Source organism: Phoenix dactylifera, chromosome 4 (assembly GCF_051530095.1).
Source record: "Phoenix dactylifera cultivar Ajwa chromosome 4, Ajwa_hap1_PhDact_Kaust_v1.1, whole genome shotgun sequence".
NCBI classification, from domain to species: domain Eukaryota; kingdom Viridiplantae; phylum Streptophyta; class Magnoliopsida; order Arecales; family Arecaceae; genus Phoenix; species Phoenix dactylifera.
In genome coordinates this window covers 39,103,927-39,127,388 of record NC_143193.1, presented here as the reverse complement: position 1 = coordinate 39,127,388, position 23,462 = coordinate 39,103,927, and the positions used below count along the sequence as shown (strand labels likewise).

General features: G+C 49.8%; 58 non-coding genes and 6 pseudogenes across 58 annotated transcripts; all 64 read left to right on the top strand.

Annotated features, from left to right (window-relative positions):
* The first annotated feature begins 226 nt into the window (after nt 1–226).
* LOC149767357 (5S ribosomal RNA) lies at nt 227–345 on the top strand. The gene has a single exon (XR_016400764.1). It is a non-coding gene; the product is annotated as a 5S ribosomal RNA (ribosomal RNA).
* A 247-nt stretch (nt 346–592) lies between these two features.
* On the top strand, nt 593–711 carry LOC149767356 (5S ribosomal RNA). The gene has a single exon (XR_016411664.1). It is a non-coding gene; the product is annotated as a 5S ribosomal RNA (ribosomal RNA).
* A 243-nt stretch (nt 712–954) lies between these two features.
* LOC149767355 (5S ribosomal RNA) lies at nt 955–1,073 on the top strand. Its single transcript, XR_016401126.1, has one exon. It is a non-coding gene; the product is annotated as a 5S ribosomal RNA (ribosomal RNA).
* A 246-nt stretch (nt 1,074–1,319) lies between these two features.
* LOC149767354 (5S ribosomal RNA) lies at nt 1,320–1,438 on the top strand. Its single transcript, XR_016411663.1, has one exon. It is a non-coding gene; the product is annotated as a 5S ribosomal RNA (ribosomal RNA).
* A 246-nt stretch (nt 1,439–1,684) lies between these two features.
* On the top strand, nt 1,685–1,803 carry LOC149767353 (5S ribosomal RNA). The gene has a single exon (XR_016406463.1). It is a non-coding gene; the product is annotated as a 5S ribosomal RNA (ribosomal RNA).
* Nucleotides 1,804–2,050: 247 nt separating this feature from the next.
* Nucleotides 2,051–2,169, top strand: LOC149767352 (5S ribosomal RNA). The gene has a single exon (XR_016400763.1). It is a non-coding gene; the product is annotated as a 5S ribosomal RNA (ribosomal RNA).
* Nucleotides 2,170–2,416: 247 nt separating this feature from the next.
* Nucleotides 2,417–2,535, top strand: LOC149767351 (5S ribosomal RNA). Its single transcript, XR_016411662.1, has one exon. It is a non-coding gene; the product is annotated as a 5S ribosomal RNA (ribosomal RNA).
* Nucleotides 2,536–2,778: 243 nt separating this feature from the next.
* On the top strand, nt 2,779–2,897 carry LOC149767350 (5S ribosomal RNA). Its single transcript, XR_016401125.1, has one exon. It is a non-coding gene; the product is annotated as a 5S ribosomal RNA (ribosomal RNA).
* A 246-nt stretch (nt 2,898–3,143) lies between these two features.
* On the top strand, nt 3,144–3,262 carry LOC149767349 (5S ribosomal RNA). The gene has a single exon (XR_016411661.1). It is a non-coding gene; the product is annotated as a 5S ribosomal RNA (ribosomal RNA).
* Nucleotides 3,263–3,508: 246 nt separating this feature from the next.
* Nucleotides 3,509–3,627, top strand: LOC149767348 (5S ribosomal RNA). Its single transcript, XR_016406462.1, has one exon. It is a non-coding gene; the product is annotated as a 5S ribosomal RNA (ribosomal RNA).
* Nucleotides 3,628–3,874: 247 nt separating this feature from the next.
* LOC149767347 (5S ribosomal RNA) lies at nt 3,875–3,993 on the top strand. Its single transcript, XR_016400762.1, has one exon. It is a non-coding gene; the product is annotated as a 5S ribosomal RNA (ribosomal RNA).
* Nucleotides 3,994–4,240: 247 nt separating this feature from the next.
* Nucleotides 4,241–4,359, top strand: LOC149767346 (5S ribosomal RNA). Its single transcript, XR_016411659.1, has one exon. It is a non-coding gene; the product is annotated as a 5S ribosomal RNA (ribosomal RNA).
* Nucleotides 4,360–4,602: 243 nt separating this feature from the next.
* LOC149767345 (5S ribosomal RNA) lies at nt 4,603–4,721 on the top strand. The gene has a single exon (XR_016401124.1). It is a non-coding gene; the product is annotated as a 5S ribosomal RNA (ribosomal RNA).
* Nucleotides 4,722–4,967: 246 nt separating this feature from the next.
* Nucleotides 4,968–5,086, top strand: LOC149767344 (5S ribosomal RNA). The gene has a single exon (XR_016411658.1). It is a non-coding gene; the product is annotated as a 5S ribosomal RNA (ribosomal RNA).
* Nucleotides 5,087–5,333: 247 nt separating this feature from the next.
* Nucleotides 5,334–5,451, top strand: LOC149767343 (5S ribosomal RNA; annotated as a pseudogene).
* Nucleotides 5,452–5,698: 247 nt separating this feature from the next.
* Nucleotides 5,699–5,817, top strand: LOC149767342 (5S ribosomal RNA). Its single transcript, XR_016402927.1, has one exon. It is a non-coding gene; the product is annotated as a 5S ribosomal RNA (ribosomal RNA).
* Nucleotides 5,818–6,064: 247 nt separating this feature from the next.
* On the top strand, nt 6,065–6,183 carry LOC149767341 (5S ribosomal RNA). The gene has a single exon (XR_016402097.1). It is a non-coding gene; the product is annotated as a 5S ribosomal RNA (ribosomal RNA).
* Nucleotides 6,184–6,426: 243 nt separating this feature from the next.
* LOC149767340 (5S ribosomal RNA) lies at nt 6,427–6,545 on the top strand. Its single transcript, XR_016401123.1, has one exon. It is a non-coding gene; the product is annotated as a 5S ribosomal RNA (ribosomal RNA).
* Nucleotides 6,546–6,791: 246 nt separating this feature from the next.
* Nucleotides 6,792–6,910, top strand: LOC149767339 (5S ribosomal RNA). The gene has a single exon (XR_016411657.1). It is a non-coding gene; the product is annotated as a 5S ribosomal RNA (ribosomal RNA).
* A 247-nt stretch (nt 6,911–7,157) lies between these two features.
* LOC149767338 (5S ribosomal RNA) lies at nt 7,158–7,275 on the top strand (annotated as a pseudogene).
* A 247-nt stretch (nt 7,276–7,522) lies between these two features.
* On the top strand, nt 7,523–7,641 carry LOC149767337 (5S ribosomal RNA). Its single transcript, XR_016402926.1, has one exon. It is a non-coding gene; the product is annotated as a 5S ribosomal RNA (ribosomal RNA).
* Nucleotides 7,642–7,888: 247 nt separating this feature from the next.
* LOC149767336 (5S ribosomal RNA) lies at nt 7,889–8,007 on the top strand. Its single transcript, XR_016411656.1, has one exon. It is a non-coding gene; the product is annotated as a 5S ribosomal RNA (ribosomal RNA).
* A 243-nt stretch (nt 8,008–8,250) lies between these two features.
* LOC149767335 (5S ribosomal RNA) lies at nt 8,251–8,369 on the top strand. The gene has a single exon (XR_016401122.1). It is a non-coding gene; the product is annotated as a 5S ribosomal RNA (ribosomal RNA).
* Nucleotides 8,370–8,615: 246 nt separating this feature from the next.
* Nucleotides 8,616–8,734, top strand: LOC149767334 (5S ribosomal RNA). Its single transcript, XR_016412454.1, has one exon. It is a non-coding gene; the product is annotated as a 5S ribosomal RNA (ribosomal RNA).
* Nucleotides 8,735–8,980: 246 nt separating this feature from the next.
* On the top strand, nt 8,981–9,098 carry LOC149767333 (5S ribosomal RNA; annotated as a pseudogene).
* A 247-nt stretch (nt 9,099–9,345) lies between these two features.
* On the top strand, nt 9,346–9,464 carry LOC149767332 (5S ribosomal RNA). The gene has a single exon (XR_016402924.1). It is a non-coding gene; the product is annotated as a 5S ribosomal RNA (ribosomal RNA).
* Nucleotides 9,465–9,711: 247 nt separating this feature from the next.
* On the top strand, nt 9,712–9,830 carry LOC149767331 (5S ribosomal RNA). The gene has a single exon (XR_016411655.1). It is a non-coding gene; the product is annotated as a 5S ribosomal RNA (ribosomal RNA).
* A 243-nt stretch (nt 9,831–10,073) lies between these two features.
* Nucleotides 10,074–10,192, top strand: LOC149767330 (5S ribosomal RNA). Its single transcript, XR_016401121.1, has one exon. It is a non-coding gene; the product is annotated as a 5S ribosomal RNA (ribosomal RNA).
* A 246-nt stretch (nt 10,193–10,438) lies between these two features.
* Nucleotides 10,439–10,557, top strand: LOC149767329 (5S ribosomal RNA). Its single transcript, XR_016412453.1, has one exon. It is a non-coding gene; the product is annotated as a 5S ribosomal RNA (ribosomal RNA).
* A 246-nt stretch (nt 10,558–10,803) lies between these two features.
* On the top strand, nt 10,804–10,921 carry LOC149767328 (5S ribosomal RNA; annotated as a pseudogene).
* Nucleotides 10,922–11,168: 247 nt separating this feature from the next.
* Nucleotides 11,169–11,287, top strand: LOC149767327 (5S ribosomal RNA). The gene has a single exon (XR_016402923.1). It is a non-coding gene; the product is annotated as a 5S ribosomal RNA (ribosomal RNA).
* A 247-nt stretch (nt 11,288–11,534) lies between these two features.
* Nucleotides 11,535–11,653, top strand: LOC149767326 (5S ribosomal RNA). Its single transcript, XR_016411654.1, has one exon. It is a non-coding gene; the product is annotated as a 5S ribosomal RNA (ribosomal RNA).
* Nucleotides 11,654–11,899: 246 nt separating this feature from the next.
* On the top strand, nt 11,900–12,018 carry LOC149767325 (5S ribosomal RNA). The gene has a single exon (XR_016407664.1). It is a non-coding gene; the product is annotated as a 5S ribosomal RNA (ribosomal RNA).
* Nucleotides 12,019–12,265: 247 nt separating this feature from the next.
* LOC149767324 (5S ribosomal RNA) lies at nt 12,266–12,384 on the top strand. The gene has a single exon (XR_016400611.1). It is a non-coding gene; the product is annotated as a 5S ribosomal RNA (ribosomal RNA).
* A 247-nt stretch (nt 12,385–12,631) lies between these two features.
* On the top strand, nt 12,632–12,750 carry LOC149767323 (5S ribosomal RNA). The gene has a single exon (XR_016400809.1). It is a non-coding gene; the product is annotated as a 5S ribosomal RNA (ribosomal RNA).
* Nucleotides 12,751–12,997: 247 nt separating this feature from the next.
* Nucleotides 12,998–13,116, top strand: LOC149767322 (5S ribosomal RNA). The gene has a single exon (XR_016404905.1). It is a non-coding gene; the product is annotated as a 5S ribosomal RNA (ribosomal RNA).
* Nucleotides 13,117–13,362: 246 nt separating this feature from the next.
* On the top strand, nt 13,363–13,481 carry LOC149767321 (5S ribosomal RNA). Its single transcript, XR_016411653.1, has one exon. It is a non-coding gene; the product is annotated as a 5S ribosomal RNA (ribosomal RNA).
* A 247-nt stretch (nt 13,482–13,728) lies between these two features.
* On the top strand, nt 13,729–13,847 carry LOC149767320 (5S ribosomal RNA). Its single transcript, XR_016404435.1, has one exon. It is a non-coding gene; the product is annotated as a 5S ribosomal RNA (ribosomal RNA).
* A 247-nt stretch (nt 13,848–14,094) lies between these two features.
* Nucleotides 14,095–14,213, top strand: LOC149767319 (5S ribosomal RNA). The gene has a single exon (XR_016403520.1). It is a non-coding gene; the product is annotated as a 5S ribosomal RNA (ribosomal RNA).
* A 247-nt stretch (nt 14,214–14,460) lies between these two features.
* On the top strand, nt 14,461–14,579 carry LOC149767318 (5S ribosomal RNA). The gene has a single exon (XR_016406311.1). It is a non-coding gene; the product is annotated as a 5S ribosomal RNA (ribosomal RNA).
* Nucleotides 14,580–14,825: 246 nt separating this feature from the next.
* Nucleotides 14,826–14,944, top strand: LOC149767317 (5S ribosomal RNA). The gene has a single exon (XR_016407399.1). It is a non-coding gene; the product is annotated as a 5S ribosomal RNA (ribosomal RNA).
* A 247-nt stretch (nt 14,945–15,191) lies between these two features.
* Nucleotides 15,192–15,310, top strand: LOC149767316 (5S ribosomal RNA). The gene has a single exon (XR_016403092.1). It is a non-coding gene; the product is annotated as a 5S ribosomal RNA (ribosomal RNA).
* A 247-nt stretch (nt 15,311–15,557) lies between these two features.
* Nucleotides 15,558–15,676, top strand: LOC149767315 (5S ribosomal RNA). The gene has a single exon (XR_016400610.1). It is a non-coding gene; the product is annotated as a 5S ribosomal RNA (ribosomal RNA).
* A 247-nt stretch (nt 15,677–15,923) lies between these two features.
* On the top strand, nt 15,924–16,042 carry LOC149767314 (5S ribosomal RNA). The gene has a single exon (XR_016403700.1). It is a non-coding gene; the product is annotated as a 5S ribosomal RNA (ribosomal RNA).
* A 246-nt stretch (nt 16,043–16,288) lies between these two features.
* Nucleotides 16,289–16,407, top strand: LOC149767313 (5S ribosomal RNA). Its single transcript, XR_016411652.1, has one exon. It is a non-coding gene; the product is annotated as a 5S ribosomal RNA (ribosomal RNA).
* Nucleotides 16,408–16,654: 247 nt separating this feature from the next.
* On the top strand, nt 16,655–16,773 carry LOC149767312 (5S ribosomal RNA). Its single transcript, XR_016403091.1, has one exon. It is a non-coding gene; the product is annotated as a 5S ribosomal RNA (ribosomal RNA).
* Nucleotides 16,774–17,020: 247 nt separating this feature from the next.
* LOC149767311 (5S ribosomal RNA) lies at nt 17,021–17,139 on the top strand. The gene has a single exon (XR_016400838.1). It is a non-coding gene; the product is annotated as a 5S ribosomal RNA (ribosomal RNA).
* A 247-nt stretch (nt 17,140–17,386) lies between these two features.
* Nucleotides 17,387–17,504, top strand: LOC149767310 (5S ribosomal RNA; annotated as a pseudogene).
* A 246-nt stretch (nt 17,505–17,750) lies between these two features.
* Nucleotides 17,751–17,869, top strand: LOC149767309 (5S ribosomal RNA). Its single transcript, XR_016404150.1, has one exon. It is a non-coding gene; the product is annotated as a 5S ribosomal RNA (ribosomal RNA).
* Nucleotides 17,870–18,116: 247 nt separating this feature from the next.
* LOC149767308 (5S ribosomal RNA) lies at nt 18,117–18,235 on the top strand. The gene has a single exon (XR_016403016.1). It is a non-coding gene; the product is annotated as a 5S ribosomal RNA (ribosomal RNA).
* A 246-nt stretch (nt 18,236–18,481) lies between these two features.
* LOC149767307 (5S ribosomal RNA) lies at nt 18,482–18,600 on the top strand. The gene has a single exon (XR_016404188.1). It is a non-coding gene; the product is annotated as a 5S ribosomal RNA (ribosomal RNA).
* Nucleotides 18,601–18,847: 247 nt separating this feature from the next.
* On the top strand, nt 18,848–18,966 carry LOC149767306 (5S ribosomal RNA). The gene has a single exon (XR_016404434.1). It is a non-coding gene; the product is annotated as a 5S ribosomal RNA (ribosomal RNA).
* Nucleotides 18,967–19,213: 247 nt separating this feature from the next.
* Nucleotides 19,214–19,332, top strand: LOC149767305 (5S ribosomal RNA). The gene has a single exon (XR_016400913.1). It is a non-coding gene; the product is annotated as a 5S ribosomal RNA (ribosomal RNA).
* A 247-nt stretch (nt 19,333–19,579) lies between these two features.
* LOC149767304 (5S ribosomal RNA) lies at nt 19,580–19,698 on the top strand. The gene has a single exon (XR_016403181.1). It is a non-coding gene; the product is annotated as a 5S ribosomal RNA (ribosomal RNA).
* A 247-nt stretch (nt 19,699–19,945) lies between these two features.
* On the top strand, nt 19,946–20,064 carry LOC149767303 (5S ribosomal RNA). Its single transcript, XR_016400609.1, has one exon. It is a non-coding gene; the product is annotated as a 5S ribosomal RNA (ribosomal RNA).
* A 247-nt stretch (nt 20,065–20,311) lies between these two features.
* LOC149767302 (5S ribosomal RNA) lies at nt 20,312–20,430 on the top strand. The gene has a single exon (XR_016403015.1). It is a non-coding gene; the product is annotated as a 5S ribosomal RNA (ribosomal RNA).
* A 246-nt stretch (nt 20,431–20,676) lies between these two features.
* On the top strand, nt 20,677–20,795 carry LOC149767301 (5S ribosomal RNA). The gene has a single exon (XR_016411651.1). It is a non-coding gene; the product is annotated as a 5S ribosomal RNA (ribosomal RNA).
* Nucleotides 20,796–21,042: 247 nt separating this feature from the next.
* Nucleotides 21,043–21,161, top strand: LOC149767300 (5S ribosomal RNA). The gene has a single exon (XR_016404433.1). It is a non-coding gene; the product is annotated as a 5S ribosomal RNA (ribosomal RNA).
* A 247-nt stretch (nt 21,162–21,408) lies between these two features.
* On the top strand, nt 21,409–21,527 carry LOC149767299 (5S ribosomal RNA). Its single transcript, XR_016400608.1, has one exon. It is a non-coding gene; the product is annotated as a 5S ribosomal RNA (ribosomal RNA).
* A 246-nt stretch (nt 21,528–21,773) lies between these two features.
* On the top strand, nt 21,774–21,892 carry LOC149767298 (5S ribosomal RNA). The gene has a single exon (XR_016406310.1). It is a non-coding gene; the product is annotated as a 5S ribosomal RNA (ribosomal RNA).
* Nucleotides 21,893–22,121: 229 nt separating this feature from the next.
* On the top strand, nt 22,122–22,240 carry LOC149767297 (5S ribosomal RNA). The gene has a single exon (XR_016400792.1). It is a non-coding gene; the product is annotated as a 5S ribosomal RNA (ribosomal RNA).
* Nucleotides 22,241–22,487: 247 nt separating this feature from the next.
* On the top strand, nt 22,488–22,606 carry LOC149767296 (5S ribosomal RNA). Its single transcript, XR_016403090.1, has one exon. It is a non-coding gene; the product is annotated as a 5S ribosomal RNA (ribosomal RNA).
* A 247-nt stretch (nt 22,607–22,853) lies between these two features.
* LOC149767295 (5S ribosomal RNA) lies at nt 22,854–22,972 on the top strand. Its single transcript, XR_016407791.1, has one exon. It is a non-coding gene; the product is annotated as a 5S ribosomal RNA (ribosomal RNA).
* A 247-nt stretch (nt 22,973–23,219) lies between these two features.
* On the top strand, nt 23,220–23,337 carry LOC149767294 (5S ribosomal RNA; annotated as a pseudogene).
* The last annotated feature ends 125 nt before the right edge of the window (nt 23,338–23,462 follow it).

The window sequence follows — 23,462 nt, the reverse complement described above, 5'->3', positions numbered from 1 at the left end:
TTATTTTTTGATAATATTTATTTTTAATTTTTCGGCTTTTGGCATTTCTTCTTCGGATAATTTTTTTCCCCCGAAAATAAACTGAGTCCGGAGACTGGCGGTGCCATGCCGCATAGCGTGACCAGCGCGTTGAATCCTACGCCAGAACGGCCCCGGCGGCGCGAATGTCTCGGGCCGTCGAGGTCTGCTGCTTTGTCATAAAAGGGAGTTTCGATGGGCATGTCATGGGTGCGATCATACCAGCACTAAGGCACCGGATCCCATCAGAACTCCGTAGTTAAGCGTGCTTGGGCGAGAGTAGTACTAGGATGGGTGACCCCCTGGGAAGTCCTCGTGTTGCACCCCTTTTATTTTTTGCCCGCTTTTTTATTTTTTGATAATATTTATTTTTAATTTTTCGGCTTTTGGCTTTTCCTCTTCGGATAATTTTTTTCCCCCGAAAATAAACTGAGTCCGGAGACTGGCAGTGTTATGCCGCATAGCGGGACCAGCGCGTTGAATCCTACGCCAGAACGGCCCCGGCGGCGCGAATGTCTCGGGCCGTCGAGGTCTGCTGCTTTGTCATAAAAGGGAGTTTCGATGGGCATGTCATGGGTGCGATCATACCAGCACTAATGCACCGGATCCCATCAGAACTCCGCAGTTAAGCGTGCTTGGGCGAGAGTAGTACTAGGATGGGTGACCCCCTGGGAAGTCCTCGTGTTGCACCCCTTTTATTTTTTGCCCGCTTTTTTATTTTTAATATTTATTTTCAATTTTTCGGCTTTTGGCTTTTCCTCTTCGGATAATTTTTTTCCCCCGAAAATAAACTGAGTCCGGAGACTGGCGGTGCCATGCCGCATAGCGGGACCAGCGCGTTGAATCCTACGCCAGAACGGCCCCGGCGGCGCGAATGTCTCAGGCCGTCGAGGTCTGCTGCTTTGTCATAAAAGGGAGTTTCGATGGGCGAGTCATGGGTGCGATCATACCAGCACTAATGCACCGGATCCCATCAGAACTCCGCAGTTAAGCGTGTTTGGGCGAGAGTAGTACTAGGATGGGTGACCCCCTGGGAAGTCCTCGTGTTGCACCCCTTTTATTTTTTGCCCGCTTTTTTATTTTTCGATATTATTTATTTTTAATTTTTCGGCTTTTGGCTTTTTCTCTTCGGATAATTTTTTTTCCCGAAAATAAACTGAGTCCGGAGACTCGCGGTGCCATGCCGCATAGCGGGACCAGCGTGTTGAATCCTACGCCAGAACGGCCTCGGCGGCGCGAATGTTTCGGGCCATCGAGGTCTGCTGCTTTGTCATAAAAGGGAGTTTCGAAGGGCATGTCATGGGTGCGATCATACCAGCACTAATGCACCGGATCCCATCAGAACTCCGCAGTTAAGCGTGCTTGGGCGAGAGTAGTACTAGGATGGGTGACCCCCTGGGAAGTCCTCGTGTTGCACCCCTTTTATTTTTTGCCCGCTTTTTTATTTTTTGATAATATTTATTTTTAATTTTTTGGCTTTTGGCTTTTCCTCTTCGGATAATTTTTTTCCCCGAAAATAAACTGAGTCCGGAGACTGGCGGTGCCATGCCGCATAGTGGGACCCGCGCGTTGAATCCTATGCCAGAACGGCCCCGGCGGCGCGAATGTCTCGGGCCGTCGAGGGCTGCTGCTTTGTCATAAAAGGGAGTTTCGAAGGGCATGTCATGGGTGCGATCACACCAGCACTAATGCACCGGATCCCATCAGAACTCCGCAGTTAAGCGTGCTTGGGCGAGAGTACTACTAGGATGGGTGACCCCCTGGGAAGTCCTCGTGTTGCACCCCTTTTATTTTTTGCCCGCTTTTTTATTTTTTGATAATATTTATTTTTAATTTTTCGGCTTTTGGCATTTCTTCTTCGGATAATTTTTTTCCCCCGAAAATAAACTGAGTCCGGAGACTGGCGGTGCCATGCCGCATAGCGTGACCAGCGCGTTGAATCCTACGCCAGAACGGCCCCGGCGGCGCGAATGTCTCGGGCCGTCGAGGTCTGCTGCTTTGTCATAAAAGGGAGTTTCGATGGGCATGTCATGGGTGCGATCATACCAGCACTAAGGCACCGGATCCCATCAGAACTCCGTAGTTAAGCGTGCTTGGGCGAGAGTAGTACTAGGATGGGTGACCCCCTGGGAAGTCCTCGTGTTGCACCCCTTTTATTTTTTGCCCGCTTTTTTATTTTTTGATAATATTTATTTTTAATTTTTCGGCTTTTGGCTTTTCCTCTTCGGATAATTTTTTTCCCCCGAAAATAAACTGAGTCCGGAGACTGGCAGTGCTATGCCGCATAGCGGGACCAGCGCGTTGAATCCTACGCCAGAACGGCCCCGGCGGCGCGAATGTCTCGGGCCGTCGAGGTCTGCTGCTTTGTCATAAAAGGGAGTTTCGATGGGCATGTCATGGGTGCGATCATACCAGCACTAATGCACCGGATCCCATCAGAACTCCGCAGTTAAGCGTGCTTGGGCGAGAGTAGTACTAGGATGGGTGACCCCCTGGGAAGTCCTCGTGTTGCACCCCTTTTATTTTTTGCCCGCTTTTTTATTTTTAATATTTATTTTCAATTTTTCGGCTTTTGGCTTTTCCTCTTCGGATAATTTTTTTCCCCCGAAAATAAACTGAGTCCGGAGACTGGCGGTGCCATGCCGCATAGCGGGACCAGCGCGTTGAATCCTACGCCAGAACGGCCCCGGCGGCGCGAATGTCTCAGGCCGTCGAGGTCTGCTGCTTTGTCATAAAAGGGAGTTTCGATGGGCGAGTCATGGGTGCGATCATACCAGCACTAATGCACCGGATCCCATCAGAACTCCGCAGTTAAGCGTGTTTGGGCGAGAGTAGTACTAGGATGGGTGACCCCCTGGGAAGTCCTCGTGTTGCACCCCTTTTATTTTTTGCCCGCTTTTTTATTTTTCGATATTATTTATTTTTAATTTTTCGGCTTTTGGCTTTTTCTCTTCGGATAATTTTTTTTCCCGAAAATAAACTGAGTCCGGAGACTCGCGGTGCCATGCCGCATAGCGGGACCAGCGTGTTGAATCCTACGCCAGAACGGCCTCGGCGGCGCGAATGTTTCGGGCCATCGAGGTCTGCTGCTTTGTCATAAAAGGGAGTTTCGAAGGGCATGTCATGGGTGCGATCATACCAGCACTAATGCACCGGATCCCATCAGAACTCCGCAGTTAAGCGTGCTTGGGCGAGAGTAGTACTAGGATGGGTGACCCCCTGGGAAGTCCTCGTGTTGCACCCCTTTTATTTTTTGCCCGCTTTTTTATTTTTTGATAATATTTATTTTTAATTTTTTGGCTTTTGGCTTTTCCTCTTCGGATAATTTTTTTCCCCGAAAATAAACTGAGTCCGGAGACTGGCGGTGCCATGCCGCATAGTGGGACCCGCGCGTTGAATCCTATGCCAGAACGGCCCCGGCGGCGCGAATGTCTCGGGCCGTCGAGGGCTGCTGCTTTGTCATAAAAGGGAGTTTCGAAGGGCATGTCATGGGTGCGATCACACCAGCACTAATGCACCGGATCCCATCAGAACTCCGCAGTTAAGCGTGCTTGGGCGAGAGTACTACTAGGATGGGTGACCCCCTGGGAAGTCCTCGTGTTGCACCCCTTTTATTTTTTGCCCGCTTTTTTATTTTTTGATAATATTTATTTTTAATTTTTCGGCTTTTGGCATTTCTTCTTCGGATAATTTTTTTCCCCCGAAAATAAACTGAGTCCGGAGACTGGCGGTGCCATGCCGCATAGCGTGACCAGCGCGTTGAATCCTACGCCAGAACGGCCCCGGCGGCGCGAATGTCTCGGGCCGTCGAGGTCTGCTGCTTTGTCATAAAAGGGAGTTTCGATGGGCATGTCATGGGTGCGATCATACCAGCACTAAGGCACCGGATCCCATCAGAACTCCGTAGTTAAGCGTGCTTGGGCGAGAGTAGTACTAGGATGGGTGACCCCCTGGGAAGTCCTCGTGTTGCACCCCTTTTATTTTTTGCCCGCTTTTTTATTTTTTGATAATATTTATTTTTAATTTTTCGGCTTTTGGCTTTTCCTCTTCGGATAATTTTTTTCCCCCGAAAATAAACTGAGTCCGGAGACTGGCAGTGCTATGCCGCATAGCGGGACCAGCGCGTTGAATCCTACGCCAGAACGGCCCCGGCGGCGCGAATGTCTCGGGCCGTCGAGGTCTGCTGCTTTGTCATAAAAGGGAGTTTCGATGGGCATGTCATGGGTGCGATCATACCAGCACTAATGCACCGGATCCCATCAGAACTCCGCAGTTAAGCGTGCTTGGGCGAGAGTAGTACTAGGATGGGTGACCCCCTGGGAAGTCCTCGTGTTGCACCCCTTTTATTTTTTGCCCGCTTTTTTATTTTTAATATTTATTTTCAATTTTTCGGCTTTTGGCTTTTCCTCTTCGGATAATTTTTTTCCCCCGAAAATAAACTGAGTCCGGAGACTGGCGGTGCCATGCCGCATAGCGGGACCAGCGCGTTGAATCCTACGCCAGAACGGCCCCGGCGGCGCGAATGTCTCAGGCCGTCGAGGTCTGCTGCTTTGTCATAAAAGGGAGTTTCGATGGGCGAGTCATGGGTGCGATCATACCAGCACTAATGCACCGGATCCCATCAGAACTCCGCAGTTAAGCGTGTTTGGGCGAGAGTAGTACTAGGATGGGTGACCCCCTGGGAAGTCCTCGTGTTGCACCCCTTTTATTTTTTGCCCGCTTTTTTATTTTTCGATATTATTTATTTTTAATTTTTCGGCTTTTGGCTTTTTCTCTTCGGATAATTTTTTTTCCCGAAAATAAACTGAGTCCGGAGACTCGCGGTGCCATGCCGCATAGCGGGACCAGCGTGTTGAATCCTACGCCAGAACGGCCTCGGCGGCGCGAATGTTTCGGGCCATCGAGGTCTGCTGCTTTGTCATAAAAGGGAGTTTCGAAGGGCATGTCATGGGTGCGATCATACCAGCACTAATGCACCGGATCCCATCAGAACTCCGCAGTTAAGCGTGCTTGGGCGAGAGTAGTACTAGGATGGGTGACCCCCTGGGAAGTCCTCGTGTTGCACCCCTTTTATTTTTTGCCCGCTTTTTTATTTTTTGATAATATTTATTTTTAATTTTTTGGCTTTTGGCTTTTCCTCTTCGGATAATTTTTTTCCTCCGAAAATAAACTGAGTCCGGAGACTGGCGGTGCCATGCCGCATAGCGGGACCAGCGCGTTGAATCCTACGCCAGAACGGCCCCGGCGGCGCGAATGTCTCGGGCCGTCGAGGTCTGCTGCTTTGTCATAAAAGGGAGTTTCGATGGGCATGTCATGGGTGCGATCATACCAGCACTAATGCACCGGATCCCATCAGAACTCCGCAGTTAAGCGTGCTTGGGCAAGATTAGTACTAGGATGGGTGACCCCCGGGAAGTCCTCTTGTTGCCCCCCTTTTATTTTTTGCCCGCTTTTTTATTTTTTGATAATATTTATTTTTAATTTTTCGGCTTTTGGTTTTTCCTCTTCGGATAATTTTTTTCCCCCGAAAATAAACTGAGTCCGGAGACTGGCGGTGCCATGCCGCATAGCGGGACCAGCGCTTTGAATCCTACGCCAGAACGGCCCCGGCGGCGCGAATGTCTCGGGCCGTCGAGGTCTGTTGCTTTGTCATAAAAGGGAGTTTCGAAGGGCATGTCATGGGTGCGATCATACCAGCACTAATGCACCGGATCCCATCAGAACTCCGCAGTTAAGCGGGCTTGGGCGAGAGTAGTACTAGGATGGGTGACCCCCTGGGAAGTCCTCGTGTTGCACCCCTTATATTTTTTGCCCGTTTTTTTATTTTTTGATAATATTTATTTTTAATTTTTCGGCTTTTGGCTTTTCCTCTTCGGATAATTTTTTTCCCCCGAAAATAAACTAAGTCCGGAGACTGGCGGTGCCAAGCCGCATAGCGGGACCAGCGCGTTGAATCCTACGCCAGAACGGCCCCGGCGGCGCGAATGTCTCGGGCCGTCGAGGTCTGCTGCTTTGTCATAAAAGGGAGTTTCGATGGGCATGTCATGGGTGCGATCATACCAGCACTAATGCACCGGATTCCATCAGAACTCCGCAGTTAAGCGTGCTTGGGCGAGAGTAGTACTAGGATGGGTGACCCCCTGGGAAGTCCTCGTGTTGCACCCCTTTTATTTTTTGCCCGCTTTTTTATTTTTAATATTTATTTTCAATTTTTCGGCTTTTGGCTTTTCCTCTTCGGATAATTTTTTTCCCCCGAAAATAAACTGAGTCCGGAGACTGGCGGTGCCATGCCGCATAGCGGGACCAGCGCGTTGAATCCTACGCCAGAACGGCCCCGGCGGCGCGAATGTCTCAGGCCGTCGAGGTCTGCTGCTTTGTCATAAAAGGGAGTTTCGATGGGCGAGTTATGGGTGCGATCATACCAGCACTAATGCACCGGATCCCATCAGAACTCCGCAGTTAAGCGTGTTTGGGCGAGAGTAGTACTAGGATGGGTGACCCCCTGGGAAGTCCTCGTGTTGCACCCCTTTTATTTTTTGCCCGCTTTTTTATTTTTCGATAATATTTATTTTTAATTTTTCGGCTTTTGGCTTTTTCTCTTCGGATAATTTTTTTTCCCGAAAATAAACTGAGTCCGGAGACTCGCGGTGCCATGCCGCATAGCGGGACCAGCGTGTTGAATCCTACGCCAGAACGGCCTCGGCGGCGCGAATGTTTCGGGCCATCGAGGTCTGCTGCTTTGTCATAAAAGGGAGTTTCGAAGGGCATGTCATGGGTGCGATCATACCAGCACTAATGCACCGGATCCCATCAGAACTCCGCAGTTAAGCGTGCTTGGGCGAGAGTAGTACTAGGATGGGTGACCCCCTGGGAAGTCCTCGTGTTGCACCCCTTTTATTTTTTGCCCGCTTTTTTATTTTTTGATAATATTTATTTTTAATTTTTTGGCTTTTGGCTTTTCCTCTTCGGATAATTTTTTCCCTCCGAAAATAAACTGAGTCCGGAGACTGGCGGTGCCATGCCGCATAGCGGGACCAGCGCGTTGAATCCTACGCCAGAACGGCCCCGGCGGCGCGAATGTCTCGGGCCGTCGAGGTCTGCTGCTTTGTCATAAAAGGGAGTTTCGATGGGCATGTCATGGGTGCGATCATACCAGCACTAATGCACCGGATCCGATCAGAACTCCGCAGTTAAGCGTGCTTGGGCAAGATTAGTACTAGGATGGGTGACCCCCGGGAAGTCCTCTTGTTGCCCCCCTTTTATTTTTTGCCCGCTTTTTTATTTTTTGATAATATTTATTTATAATTTTTCGGCTTTTGGTTTTTCCTCTTCGGATAATTTTTTTCCCTCGAAAATAAACTGAGTCCGGAGACTGGCGGTGCCATGCCGCATAGCGGGACCAGCGCTTTGAATCCTGCGCCAGAACGGCCCCGGCGGCGCGAATGTCTCGGGCCGTCGAGGTCTGTTGCTTTGTCATAAAAGGGAGTTTCGAAGGGCATGTCATGGGTGCGATCATACCAGCACTAATGCACCGGATCCCATCAGAACTCCGCAGTTAAGCGGGCTTGGGCGAGAGTAGTACTAGGATGGGTGACCCCCTGGGAAGTCCTCGTGTTGCACCCCTTATATTTTTTGCCCGTTTTTTTATTTTTTGATAATATTTATTTTTAATTTTTCGGCTTTTGGCTTTTCCTCTTCGGATAATTTTTTTCCCCCGAAAATAAACTAAGTCCGGAGACTGGCGGTGCCAAGCCGCATAGCGGGACCAGCGCGTTGAATCCTACGCCAGAACGGCCCCGGCGGCGCGAATGTCTCGGGCCGTCGAGGTCTGCTGCTTTGTCATAAAAGGGAGTTTCGATGGGCATGTCATGGGTGCGATCATACCAGCACTAATGCACCGGATCCCATCAGAACTCCGCAGTTAAGCGTGCTTGGGCGAGAGTAGTACTAGGATGGGTGACCCCCTGGGAAGTCCTCGTGTTGCACCCCTTTTATTTTTTGCCCGCTTTTTTATTTTTAATATTTATTTTCAATTTTTCGGCTTTTGGCTTTTCCTCTTCGGATAATTTTTTTCCCCCGAAAATAAACTGAGTCCGGAGACTGGCGGTGCCATGCCGCATAGCGGGACCAGCGCGTTGAATCCTACGCCAGAACGGCCCCGGCGGCGCGAATGTCTCAGGCCGTCGAGGTCTGCTGCTTTGTCATAAAAGGGAGTTTCGATGGGCGAGTCATGGGTGCGATCATACCAGCACTAATGCACCGGATCCCATCAGAACTCCGCAGTTAAGCGTGTTTGGGCGAGAGTAGTACTAGGATGGGTGACCCCCTGGGAAGTCCTCGTGTTGCACCCCTTTTATTTTTTGCCCGCTTTTTTATTTTTCGATAATATTTATTTTTAATTTTTCGGCTTTTGGCTTTTTCTCTTCGGATAATTTTTTTTCCCGAAAATAAACTGAGTCCGGAGACTCGCGGTGCCATGCCGCATAGCGGGACCAGCGTGTTGAATCCTACGCCAGAACGGCCTCGGCGGCACGAATGTTTCGGGCCATCGAGGTCTGCTGCTTTGTCATAAAAGGGAGTTTCGAAGGGCATGTCATGGGTGCGATCATACCAGCACTAATGCACCGGATCCCATCAGAACTCCGCAGTTAAGCGTGCTTGGGCGAGAGTAGTACTAGGATGGGTGACCCCCTGGGAAGTCCTCGTGTTGCACCCTTTTATTTTTTGCCCGCTTTTTTATTTTTTGATAATATTTATTTTTAATTTTTTGGCTTTTGGCTTTTCCTCTTCGGATAATTTTTTTCCTCCGAAAATAAACTGAGTCCGGAGACTGGCGGTGCCATGCCGCATAGCGGGACCAGCGCGTTGAATCCTACGCCAGAACGGCCCCGGCGGCGCGAATGTCTCGGGCCGTCGAGGTCTGCTGCTTTGTCATAAAAGGGAGTTTCGATGGGCATGTCATGGGTGCGATCATACCAGCACTAATGCACCGGATCCCATCAGAACTCCGCAGTTAAGCGTGCTTGGGCAAGATTAGTACTAGGATGGGTGACCCCCGGGAAGTCCTCTTGTTGCCCCCCTTTTATTTTTTGCCCGCTTTTTTATTTTTTGATAATATTTATTTTTAATTTTTCGGCTTTTGGTTTTTCCTCTTCGGATAATTTTTTTCCCCCGAAAATAAACTGAGTCCGGAGACTGGCGGTGCCATGCCGCATAGCGGGACCAGCGCTTTGAATCCTACGCCAGAACGGCCCCGGCGGCGCGAATGTCTCGGGCCGTCGAGGTCTGTTGCTTTGTCATAAAAGGGAGTTTCGAAGGGCATGTCATGGGTGCGATCATACCAGCACTAATGCACCGGATCCCATCAGAACTCCGCAGTTAAGCGGGCTTGGGCGAGAGTAGTACTAGGATGGGTGACCCCCTGGGAAGTCCTCGTGTTGCACCCCTTATATTTTTTGCCCGTTTTTTTATTTTTTGATAATATTTATTTTTAATTTTTCGGCTTTTGGCTTTTCCTCTTCGGATAATTTTTTTCCCCCGAAAATAAACTAAGTCCGGAGACTGGCGGTGCCAAGCCGCATAGCGGGACCAGCGCGTTGAATCCTACGCCAGAACGGCCCCGGCGGCGCGAATGTCTCGGGCCGTCGAGGTCTGCTGCTTTGTCATAAAAGGGAGTTTCGATGGGCATGTCATGGGTGCGATCATACCAGCACTAATGCACCGGATCCCATCAGAACTCCGCAGTTAAGCGTGCTTGGGCGAGAGTAGTACTAGGATGGGTGACCCCCTGGGAAGTCCTCGTGTTGCACCCCTTTTATTTTTTGCCCGCTTTTTTATTTTTAATATTTATTTTCAATTTTTCGGCTTTTGGCTTTTCCTCTTCGGATAATTTTTTTCCCCCGAAAATAAACTGAGTCCGGAGACTGGCGGTGCCATGCCGCATAGCGGGACCAGCGCGTTGAATCCTACGCCAGAACGGCCCCGGCGGCGCGAATGTCTCAGGCCGTCGAGGTCTGCTGCTTTGTCATAAAAGGGAGTTTCGATGGGCGAGTCATGGGTGCGATCATACCAGCACTAATGCACCGGATCCCATCAGAACTCCGCAGTTAAGCGTGTTTGGGCGAGAGTAGTACTAGGATGGGTGACCCCCTGGGAAGTCCTCGTGTTGCACCCCTTTTATTTTTTGCCCGCATTTTTATTTTTCGATAATATTTATTTTTAATTTTTCGGCTTTTGGCTTTTTCTCTTCGGATAATTTTTTTTCCCGAAAATAAACTGAGTCCGGAGACTCGCGGTGCCATGCCGCATAGCGGGACCAGCGTGTTGAATCCTACGCCAGAACGGCCTCGGCGGCACGAATGTTTCGGGCCATCGAGGTCTGCTGCTTTGTCATAAAAGGGAGTTTCGAAGGGCATGTCATGGGTGCGATCATACCAGCACTAATGCACCGGATCCCATCAGAACTCCGCAGTTAAGCGTGCTTGGGCGAGAGTAGTACTAGGATGGGTGACCCCCTGGGAAGTCCTCGTGTTGCACCCTTTTATTTTTTGCCCGCTTTTTTATTTTTTGATAATATTTATTTTTAATTTTTTGGCTTTTGGCTTTTCCTCTTCGGATAATTTTTTTCCTCCGAAAATAAACTGAGTCCGGAGACTGGCGGTGCCATGCCGCATAGCGGGACCAGCGCGTTGAATCCTACGCCAGAACGGCCCCGGCGGCGCGAATGTCTCGGGCCGTCGAGGTCTGCTGCTTTGTCATAAAAGGGAGTTTCGATGGGCATGTCATGGGTGCGATCATACCAGCACTAATGCACCGGATCCCATCAGAACTCCGCAGTTAAGCGTGCTTGGGCAAGATTAGTACTAGGATGGGTGACCCCCGGGAAGTCCTCTTGTTGCCCCCCTTTTATTTTTTGCCCGCTTTTTTATTTTTTGATAATATTTATTTTTAATTTTTCGGCTTTTGGTTTTTCCTCTTCGGATAATTTTTTTCCCCCGAAAATAAACTGAGTCCGGAGACTGGCGGTGCCATGCCGCATAGCGGGACCAGCGCTTTGAATCCTACGCCAGAACGGCCCCGGCGGCGCGAATGTCTCGGGCCGTCGAGGTCTGTTGCTTTGTCATAAAAGGGAGTTTCGAAGGGCATGTCATGGGTGCGATCATACCAGCACTAATGCACCGGATCCCATCAGAACTCCGCAGTTAAGCGGGCTTGGGCGAGAGTAGTACTAGGATGGGTGACCCCCTGGGAAGTCCTCGTGTTGCACCCCTTATATTTTTTGCCCGTTTTTTTATTTTTTGATAATATTTATTTTTAATTTTTCGGCTTTTGGCTTTTCCTCTTCGGATAATTTTTTTCCCCCGAAAATAAACTAAGTCCGGAGACTGGCGGTGCCAAGCCGCATAGCGGGACCAGCGCGTTGAATCCTACGCCAGAACGGCCCCGGCGGCGCGAATGTCTCGGGCCGTCGAGGTCTGCTGCTTTGTCATAAAAGGGAGTTTCGATGGGCATGTCATGGGTGCGATCATACCAGCACTAATGCACCGGATCCCATCAGAACTCCGCAGTTAAGCGTGCTTGGGCGAGAGTAGTACTAGGATGGGTGACCCCCTGGGAAGTCCTCGTGTTGCACCCCTTTTATTTTTTGCCCACTTTTTTATTTTTTGATAATATTTATTTTTAATTTTTCGGCTTTTGGCATTTTCTCTTCGGATAATTTTTTCCCCGGAAAATAAACTGAGTCCGGGGACTCGCGGTGCCATGCCGCATAGCGGGACCAGCGTGTCGAATCCTATGCCAGAACGTCCCCGGCGGCGCGAATGTCTCGGGCCATCGAGGTCTGCTGCTTTGTCATAAAAGGGAGTTTCGAAGGGCATGTCATGGGTGCGATCATAGTAGCACTAATGCACCGGATCCCATCAGAACTCCGCAGTTAAGCGTGCTTGGGCGAGAGTAGTACTAGGATGGGTGGCCCCCTGGGAAGTCCTCGTGTTGCACCCCTTTTATTTTTTGCCCGCTTTTTTATTTTTTGATAATATTTATTTTTAATTTTTCGGCTTTTGGCTTTTTCTATTCGGATAATTTTTTTCCCCCGAAAATAAACTGAGTCCGGAGACTGGCGGTGCCATGCCGCATAGCGGGACCAGCGCGTTGAATCCTATGCCAGAACGGCCCCGGCGGCGCGAATGTCTCGGGCCGTCGAGGCCTGCTGCTTTGTCATAAAAGGGAGTTTCGATGGGCATGTCATGGGTGCGATCATACCAGCACTAAGGCACCGGATCCCATCAGAACTCCGCAGTTAAGCGTGCTTGGGCGAGAGTAGTACTAGGATGGGTGACCCCCTGGGAAGTCCTCGTGTTGCACCCCTTTTATTTTTTGCCCGCTTTTTTATTTTTTGATAATATTTATTTTTAATTTTTCGGCTTTTGGCTTTTCCTCTTCGGATAATTTTTTTCCCCCGAAAATAAACTGAGTCCGGAGACTGGCGGTGCCATGCCGCATAGCGGGACCAGCGCGTTGAATCCTACGCCAGAACGGCCCCGGCGGCGCGAATGTCTCGGGCCGTCGAGGTCTGCTGCGTTGTCATAAAAGGGAGTTTCGATGGGCATGTCATGGGTGCGATCATACCCGCACTAATGCACCGGATCCCATCAGAACTCCGCAGTTAAGCGTGCTTGGGCGAGAGTAGTACTAGGATGGGTGACCCCCTGGGAAGTCCTCGTGTTGCACCCCTTTTATTTTTTGCCCGCTTTTTTATTTTTTGATAATATTTATTTTTAATTTTTCGGCTTTTGGCTTTTCCTCTTCGGATAATTTTTTTCCCCCGAAAATAAACTGAGTCCGGAGACTGGCGGTGCCATGCCGCATAGCGGGACCAGCGCGTTGAATCCTACGCCAGAACGGCCCCGGCGGCGCGAATGTCTCGGGCCGTCGAGGTCTGCTGCTTTGTCATAAAAGGGAGTTTCGATGGGCATGTCATGGGTGCGATCATACCCGCACTAATGCACCGGATCCCATCAGAACTCCGCAGTTAAGCGTGTTTGGGCGAGAGTAGTACTAGGATGGGTGACCCCCAGGGAAGTCCTCGTGTTGCACCCCTTTTATTTTTTGCCCGCTTTTTTATTTTTTGATAATATTTATTTTTAATTTTTCGGCTTTTGGCTTTTTCTCTTCGGATAATTTTTTTTCCCGAAAATAAACTGATTCCGGAGACTCGCGGTGCCATGCCGCATAGCGGGACCAGCGTGTTGAATCCTACGCCAGAACGGCCTCGGCGGCGCGAATGTTTCGGGCCATCGAGGTCTGCTGCTTTGTCATAAAAGGGAGTTTCGAAGGGCATGTCATGGGTGCGATCATACCAGCACTAATGCACCGGATCCCATCAGAACTCCGCAGTTAAGCGTGCTTGGGCGAGAGTAGTACTAGGATGGGTGACCCCCTGGGAAGTCCTCGTGTTGCACCCCTTTTATTTTTTGCCCGCTTTTTTATTTTTTGATAATATTTATTTTTAATTTTTTGGCTTTTGGCTTTTCCTCTTCGGATAATTTTTTTCCTCCGAAAATAAACTGAGTCCGGAGACTGGCGGTCCCATGCCGCATAGCGGGACCAGCGCGTTGAATCCTACGCCAGAACGGCCCCGGCGGCGCGAATGTCTCGGGCCGTCGAGGTCTGCTGCTTTGTCATAAAAGGGAGTTTCGAAGAGCATGTCATGGGTGCGATTATACCAGCACTAATGCACCGGATCCCAACAGAACTCCGCAGTTAAGCGTGCTTGGGCGAGAGTAGTACTAGGATGGGTGACCCCCTGGGAAGTCCTCGTGTTGCACCCCTTTTATTTTTTGCCCGCTTTTTTATTTTTTGATAATATTTATTTTTAATTTTTCGGCTTTTGGCTTTTCCTCTCCGGATAATTTTTTTCCTCCGAAAATAAACTGAGTCCGGAGACTGGCGGTGCCATGCCGCATAGCGGGACCAGCGCGTTGAATCCTACGCCAGAACGGCCCCGGCGGCGCGAATGTCTCGGGTCGTCGAGGTCTGCTGCTTTGTCATAAAAGGGAGTTTCGATGGGCATATCATGGGTGCGATCATACCAGCACTAAGGCACCGGATCCCATCAGAACTCCGCAGTTAAGCGTGCTTGGGCGAGAGTAGTACTAGGATGGGTGACCCCCTGGGAAGTCCTCGTGTTGCAACCCTTTTATTTTTTGCCCGCTTTTTTATTTTTTGATAATATTTATTTTTAATTTTTCGGCTTTTGGCTTTTCCTCTTCGGATAATTTTTTTCCCCCGAAAATAAACTGAGTCCGGAGACTGGCGGCGCCATGCCGCATAGCGGGACCAGCGCGTTGAATCCAACGCCAGAACGGCCCCGGCGGCGCGAATGTCTCGGGCCGTCGAGGTCTGCTGCTTTGTCATAAAAGGGAGTTTCGATGGGCATGTCATGGGTGCGATCATACCCGCACTAATGCACCGGATCCCATCAGAACTCCACAGTTAAGCGTGTTTGGGCGAGAGTAGTACTAGGATGGGTGACCCCCTGGGAAGTCCTCGTGTTGCACCCCTTTTATTTTTTGCCCGCTTTTTTATTTTTTGATAATATTTATTTTTAATTTTTCGGCTTTTGGCTTTTTCTCTTCGGATAATTTTTTTTCCCGAAAATAAACTGATTCCGGAGACTCGCGGTGCCATGCCGCATAGCGGGACCAGCGTGTTGAATCCTACGCCAGAACGGCCTCGGCGGCGCGAATGTTTCGGGCCGTCGAGGTCTGCTGCTTTGTCATAAAAGGGAGTTTCGAAGGGCATGTCATGGGTGCGATCATACCAGCACTAATGCACCGGATCCCATCAGAACTCCGCAGTTAAGCGTGCTTGGGCGAGAGTAGTACTAGGATGGGTGACCCCCTGGGAAGTCCTCGTATTGCACCCCTTTTATTTTTTGCCCGCTTTTTTATTTTTTGATAATATTTATTTTTAATTTTTTGGCTTTTGGCTTTTCCTCTTCGGATAATTTTTTTCCTCCGAAAATAAACTGAGTCCGGAGACTGGCGGTGCCATGCCGCATAGCGGGACCAGCGCGTTGAATCCTACGCCAGAACGGCCCCGGCGGCGCGAATGTCTCGGGCCGTCGAGGTCTGCTGCTTTGTCATAAAAGGGAGTTTCGAAGAGCATGTCATGGGTGCGATCATACCAGCACTAATGCACCGGATCCCAACAGAACTCCGCAGTTAAGCGTGCTTGGGCGAGAGTAGTACTAGGATGGGTGACCCCCTGGGAAGTCCTCGTGTTGCACCCCTTTTATTTTTTGCCCGCTTTTTTATTTTTTGATAATATTTATTTTTAATTTTTCGGCTTTTGGCTTTTCCTCTCCGGATAATTTTTTTCCTCCGAAAATAAACTGAGTCCGGAGACTGGCGGTGCCATGCCGCATAGCGGGACCAGCGCGTTGAATCCTACGCCAGAACGGCCCCGGCGGCGCGAATGTCTCGGGTCGTCGAGGTCTGCTGCTTTGTCATAAAAGGGAGTTTCGATGGGCATATCATGGGTGCGATCATACCAGCACTAAGGCACCGGATCCCATCAGAACTCCGCAGTTAAGCGTGCTTGGGCGAGAGTAGTACTAGGATGGGTGACCCCCTGGGAAGTCCTCGTGTTGCACCCCTTTTATTTTTTGCCCGCTTTTTTATTTTTTGATAATATTTATTTTTAATTTTTCGGCTTTTGGCTTTTCCTCTTCGGATAATTTTTTTCCCCCGAAAATAAACTGAGTCCGGAGACTGGCGGTGCCATGCCGCATAGCGGGACCAGCGCGTTGAATCCAACGCCAGAACGGCCCCGGCGGCGCGAATGTCTCGGGCCGTCGAGGTCTGCTGCTTTGTCATAAAAGGGAGTTTCGATGGGCATGTCATGGGTGCGATCATACCCACACTAATGCACCGGATCCCATCAGAACTCCAAAGTTAAGCGTGTTTGGGCGAGAGTAGTACTAGGATGGGTGACCCCCTGGGAAGTCCTCGTGTTGCACCCCTTTTATTTTTTGCCCGCTTTTTTATTTTTTGATAATATTTATTTTTAATTTTTCGGCTTTTGGCTTTTTCTCTCCGGATAATTTTTTTTCCCGAAAATAAACTGATTCCGGAGACTCGCGGTGCCATGCCGCATAGCGGGACCAGCGTGTTGAATCCTACGCCAGAACGGCCTCGGCGGCGCGAATGTTTCGGGCCGTCGAGGTCTGCTGCTTTGTCATAAAAGGGAGTTTCGAAGGGCATGTCATGGGTGCGATCATACCAGCACTAATGCACCGGATCCCATCAGAACTCCGCAGTTAAGCGTGCTTGGGCGAGAGTAGTACTAGGATGGGTGACCCCCTGGGAAGTCCTCGTGTTGCACCCCTTTTATTTTTTGCCCGCTTTTTTATTTTTTGATAATATTTATTTTTAATTTTTTGGCTTTTGGCTTTTCCTCTTCGGATAATTTTTTTCCTCCGAAAATAAACTGAGTCCGGAGACTGGCGGTGCCATGCCGCATAGCGGGACCAGCGCGTTGAATCCTACGCCAGAACGGCCCCGGCGGCGCGAATGTCTCGGGCCGTCGAGGTCTGCTGCTTTGTCATAAAAGGGAGTTTCGAAGAGCATGTCATGGGTGCGATCATACCAGCACTAATGCACCGGATCCCAACAGAACTCCGCAGTTAAGCGTGCTTGGGCGAGAGTAGTACTAGGATGGGTGACCCCCTGGGAAGTCCTCGTGTTGCACCCCTTTTATTTTTTGCCCGCTTTTTTATTTTTTGATAATATTTATTTTTAATTTTTCGGCTTTTGGCTTTTTCTCTCCGGATAATTTTTTTCCTCCGAAAATAAACTGAGTCCGGAGACTGGCGGTGCCATGCCGCATAGCGGGACCAGCGCGTTGAATCCTACGCCAGAACGGCCCCGGCGGCGCGAATGTCTCGGGCCGTCGAGGTCTGCTGCTTTGTCATAAAAGGGAGTTTCGATGGGCATGTCATGGGTGCGATCATACCCGCACTAATGCACCGGATCCCATCAGAACTCCGCAGTTAAGCGTGCTTGGGCGAGAGTAGTACTAGGATGGGTGACCCCCTGGGAAGCCCTCGTGTTGCACCCCTTTTATTTTTTGCCCGCTTTTTTATTTTTTGATAATATTTATTTTTAATTTTTTGGCTTTTGGCTTTTCCTCTTCGGATAATTTTTTTCCTCCGAAAATAAACTGAGTCCGGAGACTGGCGGTGCCATGCCGCATAGCGGGACCAGCGCGTTGAATCCTACGCCAGAACGGCCCCGGCGGCGCGAATGTCTCGGGCCGTCGAGGTCTGCTGCTTTGTCATAAAAGGTAGTTTCGAAGGGCATGTCATGCGTGCGATCATACCAGCACTAATGCACCGGATCCCATCAGAACTCCGCAGTTAAGCATGCTTGGGCGAGAGTAGTACTAGGATGGGTGACCCCTGGGAAGTCCTCGTGTTGCACCTCTTTTATTTTTTGCCCGCTTTTTTATTTTTTGATAATATTTATTTTTAATTCTTCGGCTTTTGGCTTTTCCTCTTCGGATAATTTTTTTCCCCGAAAATAAACTGAGTCCGGAGACTGGCGGTGCCATGCCGCATAGTGGGACCCGCGCGTTGAATCCTATGCCAGAACGGCCCCGGCGGCGCGAATGTCTCGGGCCGTCGAGGTCTGCTGCTTTGTCATAAAAGGGAGTTTCGAAGGGCATGTCATGGGTGCGATCATACCAGCACTAATGCACCGGATCCCATCAGAACTCCGCAGTTAAGCGTGCTTGGGCGAGAGTACTACTAGGATGGGTGACCCCCTGGGAAGTCCTCGTGTTGCACCCCTTTTATTTTTTGCCCGCTTTTTTATTTTTTGATAATATTTATTTTTAATTTTTCGGCTTTTGGCTTTTCCTCTTCGGATAATTTTTTTCCCCCGAAAATAAACTGAGTCCGGAGACTGGCGGTGCCATGCCGCATAGCGGGACCAGCGCGTTGAATCCTACGCCAGAACGGCCCCGGCGGCGCGAATGTCTCGGGCCGTCGAGGTCTGCTGCTTTGTCATAAAAGGGAGTTTCGATGGGCATGTCATGGGTGCGATCATACCCGCACTAATGCACCGGATCCCATCAGAACTCCGCAGTTAAGCGTGTTTGGGCGAGAGTAGTACTAGGATGGGTGACCCCCTGGGAAGTCCTCGTGTTGCACCCCTTTTATTTTTTGCCCGCTTTTTTATTTTTTGATAATATTTATTTTTAATTTTTCGGCTTTTGGCTTTTTCTCTTCGGATAATTTTTTTTTCCGAAAATAAACTGATTCCGGAGACTCGCGGTGCCATGCCGCATAGCGGGACCAGCGTGTTGAATCCTACGCCAGAACGGCCTCGGCGGCGCGAATGTTTCGGGCCATCGAGGTCTGCTGCTTTGTCATAAAAGGGAGTTTCGAAGGGCATGTCATGGGTGCGATCATACCAGCACTAATGCACCGGATCCCATCAGAACTCCGCAGTTAAGCGTGCTTGTGCGAGAGTAGTACTAGGATGGGTGACCCCCTGGGAAGTCCTCGTGTTGCACCCCTTTTATTTTTTGCCCGCTTTTTTATTTTTTGATAATATTTATTTTTAATTTTTTGGCTTTTGGCTTTTCCTCTTCGGATAATTTTTTTCCTCCGAAAATAAACTGAGTCCAGAGACTGGCGGTGCCATGCCGCATAGCGGGACCAGCGCGTTGAATCCTACGCCAGAACGGCCCCGGCGGCGCGAATGTCTCGGGCCGTCGAGGTCTGCTGCTTTGTCATAAAAGGGAGTTTCGAAGAGCATGTCATGGGTGCGATTATACCAGCACTAATGCACCGGATCCCAACAGAACTCCGCAGTTAAGCGTGCTTGGGCGAGAGTAGTACTAGGATGGGTGACCCCCTGGGAAGTCCTCGTGTTGCACCCCTTTTATTTTTTGCCCGCTTTTTTATTTTTTGATAATATTTATTTTTAATTTTTCGGCTTTTGGCTTTTCCTCTCCGGATAATTTTTTTCCTCCGAAAATAAACTGAGTCCGGAGACTGGCGGTGCCATGCCGCATAGCGGGACCAGCGCGTTGAATCCTACGCCAGAACGGCCCCGGCGGCGCGAATGTCTCGGGTCGTCGAGGTCTGCTGCTTTGTCATAAAAGGGAGTTTCGATGGGCATGTCATGGGTGCGATCATACCAGCACTAAGGCACCGGATCCCATCAGAACTCCGCAGTTAAGCGTGCTTGGGCGAGAGTAGTACTAAGATGGGTGACCCCCTGGGAAGTCCTCGTGTTGCACCCCTTTTATTTTTTGCCAGCTTTTTTATTTTTTGATAATATTTATTTTTAATTTTTCGGCTTTTGGCTTTTCCTCTTCGGATAATTTTTTTCCCCCGAAAATAAACTGAGTCCGGAGACTGGCGGTGCCATGCCGCATAGCGGGACCAGCGCGTTGAATCCTATGCCAGAACGGCCCCGGCGGCGCGAATGTCTCGGGCCGTCGAGGTCTGCTGCTTTGTCATAAAAGGGAGTTTCGATGGGCATGTCATGGGTGCGATCATACCCGCACTAATGCACCGGATCCCATCAGAACTCCGCAGTTAAGCGTGCTTGGGCGAGAGTAGTACTAGGATGGGTGGCCCCCTGGGAAGTCCTCGTGTTGCACCCCTTTTATTTTTTGCCCGCTTTTTTATTTTTTGATAATATTTATTTTTAATTTTTCGGCTTTTGGCTTTTTCTCTTCGGATAATTTTTTTCCCCCGAAAATAAACTGAGTCCGGAGACTGGCGGTGCCATGCCGCATAGCGGGACCAGCGCGTTGAATCCTATGCCAGAACGGCCCCGGCGGCGCGAATGTCTCGGGCCGTCGAGGCCTGCTGCTTTGTCATAAAAGGGAGTTTCGATGGGCATGTCATGGGTGCGATCATACCAGCACTAAGGCACCGGATCCCATCAGAACTCCGCAGTTAAGCGTGCTTGGGCGAGAGTAGTACTAGGATGGGTGACCCCCTGGGAAGTCCTCGTGTTGCACCCCTTTTATTTTTTGCCCGCTTTTTTATTTTTTGATAATATTTATTTTTAATTTTTTGGCTTTTGGCTTTTCCTCTTCGGATAATTTTTTTCCCCCGAAAATAAACTGAGTCCGGAGACTGGCGGTGCCATGCCGCATAGCGGGACCAGCGCGTTGAATCCTACGCCAGAACGGCCCCGGCGGCGCGAATGTCTCGGGCCGTCGAGGTCTGCTGCTTTGTCATAAAAGGGAGTTTCGATGGGCATGTCATGGGTGCGATCATACCCGCACTAATGCACCGGATCCCATCAGAACTCCGCAGTTAAGCGTGTTTGGGCGAGAGTAGTACTAGGATGGGTGACCCCCTGGGAAGTCCTCGTGTTGCACCCCTTTTATTTTTTGCCCGCTTTTTTATTTTTTGATAATATTTATTTTTAATTTTTCGGCTTTTGGCTTTTTCTCTTCGGATAATTTTTTTTCCCGAAAATAAACTGATTCCGGAGACTCGCGGTGCCATGCCGCATAGCGGGACCAGCGTGTTGAATCCTACGCCAGAACGGCCTCGGCGGCGCGAATGTTTCGGGCCATCGAGGTCTGCTGCTTTGTCATAAAAGGGAGTTTCGAAGGGCATGTCATGGGTGCGATCATACCAGCACTAATGCACCGGATCCCATCAGAACTCCGCAGTTAAGCGTGCTTGGGCGAGAGTAGTACTAGGATGGGTGACCCCCTGGGAAGTCCTCGTGTTGCACCCCTTTTATTTTTTGCCCGCTTTTTTATTTTTTGATAATATTTATTTTTAATTTTTTGGCTTTTGGCTTTTCCTCTTCGGATAATTTTTTTCCTCCGAAAATAAACTGAGTCCGGAGACTGGCGGTGCCATGCCGCATAGCGGGACCAGCGCGTTGAATCCTACGCCAGAACGGCCCCGGCGGCGCGAATGTCTCGGGCCGTCGAGGTCTGCTGCTTTGTCATAAAAGGGAGTTTCGAAGAGCATGTCATGGGTGCGATTATACCAGCACTAATGCACCGGATCCCAACAGAACTCCGCAGTTAAGCGTGCTTGGGCGAGAGTAGTACTAGGATGGGTGACCCCCTGGGAAGTCCTCGTGTTGCACCCCTTTTATTTTTTGCCCGCTTTTTTATTTTTTGATAATATTTATTTTTAATTTTTCGGCTTTTGGCTTTTCCTCTCCGGATAATTTTTTTCCTCCGAAAATAAACTGAGTCCGGAGACTGGCGGTGCCATGCCGCATAGCGGGACCAGCGCGTTGAATCCTACGCCAGAACGGCCCCGGCGGCGCGAATGTCTCGGGTCGTCGAGGTCTGCTGCTTTGTCATAAAAGGGAGTTTCGATGGGCATGTCATGGGTGCGATCATACCAGCACTAAGGCACCGGATCCCATCAGAACTCCGCAGTTAAGCGTGCTTGGGCGAGAGTAGTACTAGGATGGGTGACCCCCTGGGAAGTCCTCGTGTTGCACCCCTTTTATTTTTTGCCCGCTTTTTTATTTTTTGATAATATTTATTTTTAATTTTTCGGCTTTTGGCTTTTCCTCTTCGGATAATTTTTTCCCCCGAAAATAAACTGAGTCCGGAGACTGGCGGTGCCATGCCGCATAGCGGGACCAGCGCGTTGAATCCTACGCCAGAACGGCCCCGGCGGCGCGAATGTCTCGGGCCGTCGAGGTCTGCTGCTTTGTCATAAAAGGGAGTTTCGATGGGCATGTCATGGGTGCGATCATACCCGCACTAATGCACCGGATCCCATCAGAACTCCACAGTTAAGCGTGTTTGGGCGAGAGTAGTACTAGGATGGGTGACCCCCTGGGAAGTCCTCGTGTTGCACCCCTTTTATTTTTTGCCCGCTTTTTTATTTTTTGATAATATTTATTTTTAATTTTTCGGCTTTTGGCTTTTTCTCTTCGGATAATTTTTTTTCCCGAAAATAAACTGATTCCGGAGACTCGCGGTGCCATGCCGCATAGCGGTGTTGCCAGAACGGCCTCGGCGGCGCGAATGTTTCGGGCCATCGAGGTCTGCTGCTTTGTCATAAAAGGGAGTTTCGAAGGGCATGTCATGGGTGCGATCATACCAGCACTAATGCACCGGATCCCATCAGAACTCCGCAGTTAAGTGTGCTTGGGCGAGAGTAGTACTAGGATGGGTGACCCCCTGGGAAGTCCTCGTGTTGCACCCCTTTTATTTTTTGCCCGCTTTTTTATTTTTTGATAATATTTATTTTTAATTTTTTGGCTTTTGGCTTTTCCTCTTCGGATAATTTTTTTCCTCCGAAAATAAACTGAGTCCGGAGACTGGCGGTGCCATGCCGCATAGCGGGACCAGCGCGTTGAATCCTACGCCAGAACGGCCCCGGCGGCGCGAATGTCTCGGGCCGTCGAGGTCTGCTGCTTTGTCATAAAAGGGAGTTTCGAAGAGCATGTCATGGGTGCGATCATACCAGCACTAATGCACCGGATCCCAACAGAACTCCGCAGTTAAGCGTGCTTGGGCGAGAGTAGTACTAGGATGGGTGACCCCCTGGGAAGTCCTCGTGTTGCACCCCTTTTATTTTTTGCCCGCTTTTTTATTTTTTGATAATATTTATTTTTAATTTTTCGGCTTTTGGCTTTTCCTCTCCGGATAATTTTTTTCCTCCGAAAATAAACTGAGTCCGGAGACTGGCGGTGCCATGCCGCATAGCGGGACCAGCGCGTTGAATCCTACGCCAGAACGGCCCCGGCGGCGCGAATGTCTCGGGCCGTCGAGGTCTGCTGCTTTGTCATAAAAGGGAGTTTCGATGGGCATGTCATGGGTGCGATCATACCCGCACTAATGCACCGGATCCCATCAGAACTCCGCAGTTAAGCGTGCTTGGGCGAGAGTAGTACTAGGATGGGTGACCCCCTGGGAAGTCTTCGTGTTGAACCCCTTTTATTTTTTGCCCGCTTTTTTATTTTTTGATAATATTTATTTTTAATTTTTTGGCTTTTGGCTTTTCCTCTTCGGATAATTTTTTTCCTCCGAAAATAAACTGAGTCCGGAGACTGGCGGTGCCATGCCGCATAGCGGGACCAGCGCGTTGAATCCTACGCCAGAACGGCCCCGGCGGCGCGAATGTCTCGGGCCGTCGAGGTCTGCTGCTTTGTCATAAAAGGTAGTTTCGAAGGGCATGTCATGCGTGCGATCATACCAGCACTAATGCACCGGATCCCATCAGAACTCCGCAGTTAAGCATGCTTGGGCGAGAGTAGTACTAGGATGGGTGACCCCTGGGAAGTCCTCGTGTTGCACCTCTTTTATTTTTTGCCCGCTTTTTTATTTTTTGATAATATTTATTTTTAATTCTTCGGCTTTTGGCTTTTCCTCTTCGGATAATTTTTTCCCCCAAAAATAAACTGAGTCCGGAGACTGGCGGTGCC